The sequence below is a fragment of the Macaca nemestrina genome, chromosome 10, assembly GCF_043159975.1.
Source record: "Macaca nemestrina isolate mMacNem1 chromosome 10, mMacNem.hap1, whole genome shotgun sequence".
NCBI classification, from domain to species: Eukaryota; Metazoa; Chordata; class Mammalia; order Primates; family Cercopithecidae; genus Macaca; species Macaca nemestrina.
In genome coordinates, this window is record NC_092134.1 from 114795385 (window position 1) to 114800158 (window position 4774).

Below are 4774 nucleotides of genomic sequence, written 5' to 3' on the forward strand. Positions count from 1 at the left end.
ACTCACTCCTGGGAGGAAGGAGATTCTTCAGAATCAGCTGTACTCATGTGTTTATGGTAAGCCATCTCTGAGCTGTTTTTATTCACAATACTTCTGACACCGAACATGGGGTTTTCACTCACATCAATCCATTCTCTAACTCTTCTAACACCAACTAGGTGTTCTACAATTCAATTCAATTCTGACACCATCTACCCAGAGTGAGTGCAGACCCCACAGCTTAAGGGCTTGGTCCTACAAGACTGCTCCCACTTCAGACACCAATTGCCAGTTTGGGCCATCCATACTGCTGAGCAACTGGTTATAAAGTAGGGAGATTCCTTCAACCCTCTCCTCAGATTCACAGACGTCAAGACAGTCTTTTACTTACTATTCCCAATTTCTTACAAAGGATACAACTCAGGAACAGCCAAATGGAAGAGATGCAAAGGGCAATGTATGGTGGGCTGGGGATGGGGGAGGAGTTTCTAAGCCCTCTTTGGGTCCCCACCCTCCTCCCAGCACTTCGATGTGTTCACCAACCCAGAAGCTCTCCAAACCCCATTGTCTAGGGATATTTTTGTTTTTGTTTTGAGATGGGGTCTTGCTCTGTTGCCCAGACTGGAGTGCAGTGGCACGCTCTCACCTCACTGCAACCTCCGGCTCCCGGGTTCTCCTGCCTCGACCTTCCCAGTAGCTGGGACTACAGGCGTGCGCCACTATGCCCAGCTAATTTTTGTAGTTTTAGTAGAGACAGGGTTTCACCACGTTGGTTGGCCAGGATGGTCTCTATCTCTTCACCTCCTGATCTGCCCGCCTTGGCCTCTCAAAGTGCTGGGATTACAGGCGTGAGCCACCGCACCTGGCCTGTTTAGATGTTTTTTTATGGAGACTTCATTACATAGGCATGATTGATTAAATCATTGGTGATTAGTGAATGAACTCAATCTCCAGCCCCTTTCCCCTCAATGGAGGTTGGGGGTAGTGGGAAGGCTGAAAACTCCAGCCCTCTTATCACATGATTGGCTCCTCTGGCAACCAGCCCCTATCTTGAAGCTATCTAGAGGCCCATCAGGAACCACCTTATTAGCATAAATTTAGGTATGGTTGAAAAGGACTTGTAATGAGTAATGAAAGATGCTTTTATCATCCCTATTGCTCAGGAAATTCTGGGAATTCTGGAAGCTATATCAAGAACTGGGAACTGGCAAGGCATGGTGGCTCACGCCTATAATCCTAGCACTTTGGGAGGCCAAGGTGGGTGGACCAGAATTTCAAGACCAGCCTGGGCCACATAGCAAAACCCTGTCTCTACAAAAAAATGTAAAAATTAGCCAGACATGGTGGTCCACGCCTGTGGTTCCCGCTACTCAGGAGGGTGAGCTGGGAGGATCACCTGAGCCTGGGGAGTTTAAGCCTCAGTGAGCTGTAATGGCACCACTGCATTCCAGCCTGGAGGGCACCTGTCTCCGAACAAAAACAAACAACAACAACAACAACAACAAAAACAGAACTGGAACAAAGACCAAATACATGTTTCTTTTTACCACACCATCTTTCTGAGCTTTCCTTCTATAGCCCACGAACATAAACAAACACTCCCCACCCTCATAACTGTCTCTTCCTTCAGGGAGAGATACAAAACTTATTTCTTGGGTGAAGACCTCCAGTTTAAGTTGGGGACTCCACTTTAAGTTGGGATATTACTGTGTCCTTGGGAATATTAACTCATTCATTCATTCAGAGAGTCAGTAAATCTTTTTTGAGGCATAGTTTTAGGTACCGTTCTCAGTGCTTCAGGTTTAGCTGTGAATCAAAAAGATAAAGTCTGTTCTCGCGGAGCGTAATTTAGTGGGGGTAATCCAGTCAATGAAAAAATGAGTAAACAAAATAATTTCAGATACTGCTATGAAGAAAATATAACTCAGTGATGTGCTAGAGATTGTCTGGAAGACTACTTTAGATTCCATGCCAAGGGAAGGCTCTCTGGCAGGGGGTCTACAAAGGTAAGCCACCCTTCCCATCCCAGCCTGGTCTGACAAGGAGGGGTTGAGAAAAACAAGCAGAACTTCTCTATGTAATATGCAAAAAGCATTTTTCAATGCTTGTGGGGATGGGAAATAATCTTAGGGAGATTCTTTTGCTGTGAACTGATTTCTTTTTATTAGAAAGAATCACTATAGTTCAAAATTCCAGAAAAATTATGATCTTATGCGATCTTATAAGAACCCATCTCCAGCTCTTCTTAAATTTTGAATTTTCCTTCAGACATTGTTTCTGTTGTGTAATGCTCCTATCTTCTTTCCTTTTTTGCCTTCTCCTCTGATATCCCATTAGAAATACAGAGTCATTTACTATTGAGTCTGGTCAACCACATGCATTTTGAAATATTTACTTCCCAATAAAATTTAGATAAGTAATTTACGTCTAAAAAGAGCTTCTACCACTGAGTGCCTTGGTCATCACTCATAAACATAACTGATATGACTTGGCTCCCTTTTGTTTATTTATTTATTTATTTTTTAATTTAATTTTTTTTTTGAGACAGAGTCTCACTCCGTCTCTCAGGCTGGAGTGTAGTGGTGAGATCTCAGCTCACTGCAACCTCTGCCTCCCAGGTTCAAGTGATTTTCCTGCTTCAGCCTCCTGAGTAGCTGGGATTACCACGCCCAGCTAAATTTTTTTTGTATTTTTAGTAGAGACAGGGTTTCACCATGCTGGCCAGGCCAGTTTTGAACTTCTGATCTCAAGTGCTCTGCCCACGTCGGCCTCCCAAAGTGTTGGGTTATGGGTGTGAGCCACTGCACCCAGCCAGTTCACTTTTCTTTTGCATTAATAGGCACCATGATATTTTGAAGAGGGCACAGAGTGGTGAAAGACCACGGGCTTTGGGGTCAGGTCTACCTTTGAGTCCCTGCTCTTCCATTTGCTGACTGAGTGAATGTAATCAAGTTATTTAATCTTTTCTGGCTGGAAATCATAGCTACATTTTAGGGCTATAGAACCACAGATATTCAATGAAAATTGTCTGGCAAACCCTAGGCACTTAATTCAAAGAAATTATTACTATTATTCTAGTTAATGTTCAGTAATCTATATAAACTCTTGGATTCTATATATGGTTTTTCTGACATTTCCACTTTTGCCTTTTAAAATCTGCTATGAATGTACTTGTAAATATAAACTTTGTGTCTTCCAAATACAAAGGAAAAAAAAAAAACCAATTAAGATTACATTGAATAGAAGTAAGTGTGCTGGAATTAGAGCTATGTGATATTAAACAGATTAATTTCCATGGGCTGTTGATGCAGTCATAAGCCTAAAATAATTTGGCAGAGCTAAACCAGACTAGCAAAAACAGACTTCTGAACTGGCACATAGCACAAAAGGTAGTTCTCCTTATGCCCAAATATAGATGTTGACTCATGCAGGCTGGGTTAAACATCTGAGGAACAAAGTGATATCACCCAAGGAGGCAGGATGACATCATTCTGCAAATGTTTCTTGTCTGTCTGGTTTTGGGGATTAGACCTTTTTAGCTCCTATTTCTCATAATTTCCATTGGTTGCTCTTAAATACTACCCTCCTTGAGAGACGCACATCAACTCCTGCCTATCTTTAAATTTCCTGTGCATTTTAAGTATTATTTTTCCTTGTCTGACATGGTATTTGGTTTCTACCTTACTCATTCTATTGAAAGTGGTCTCAAAGGAGCCACTGAAAATAGTCTAGTTGTTCAACCCAATAGCTTTCTTTTTTGTTTTCCTTTGGATCTGTGTACAATGGTTGACACTGCTGATCGATTCCTTTTCCTTATCACCCTTTTTCTTTGCTTTCTTATGCTTGTCTCAGGATTCCTTTAATTTCAAAAGTCAGTTCTTAGGAGCCTCCACAACCCACCACAAGATGTTCTCCAGAGTTACAATTCAAGACCTTTCCCTTGTTCACAGGCTTTCCCTGCCAGCACATCGTCCTGTGTCCCCACTCTTAGGCACCTTCCCCCTAGCTCAACCTGTTCAGGTCACTGAACCTGCCCCAACTAAGAACTTTCAATTTTCTCCATTATTTTCACAATAAAGCCCAGACAATCTTAGAAGACCATTAAATGCTTTATAACTGGATCTTAGCAAGTCTTTTGAACTTCATCCTGACCACTGAGGTTCTCTGCTCCTGCTCACACTGTTTATTTATCTCTCTCCTTTCTGTTTTCTACAAAAATCTTGGAAATCCTCCAAAATCCAATTCAAATGTCACTTCTGCAAAACTTCCCTTAGCACCTTCCTCCCTGCTCCCTGATGGAATTAGTGCCTTCATCACAGTTCCCATATGATTTTTTTTTTTTTTTTTTTTTTTTTACTAGTGTAGCATTTCCCACATTTTATTACTGTCTGGTCTGGACTTGTTTGTTTGTTCCCTTAAATGGTGATTTCTTGAGAGAAGTGACATTACCTTCTTTGTCTTCTTATTATTCATACTACTCATCACAGTACCTTGAAGATAATTGTGTCCTCAAGAAACATTTCTTGATTTGAATTGAACTTATTTTTCAAAGATCAGTCTTCTAATCAGGTGCAGTTGCACTGCTACTTAAAACGAGAGAGAGAGAGAGAGAGACAGAGAGAGAGAGAGACAAAGAGAATATCTGTCATCAGCTCATTGTATCTTAGCTGTATTTAGACTTTCATACTAAAGCTCTTTTCTACTGTCTATACATAATTAAACTGTGGGCAAAAGAAAGGTGTTCCATGCTATGTATAATCAACTCCATGGTCAGCTAAATTTCAATGCAGAATCA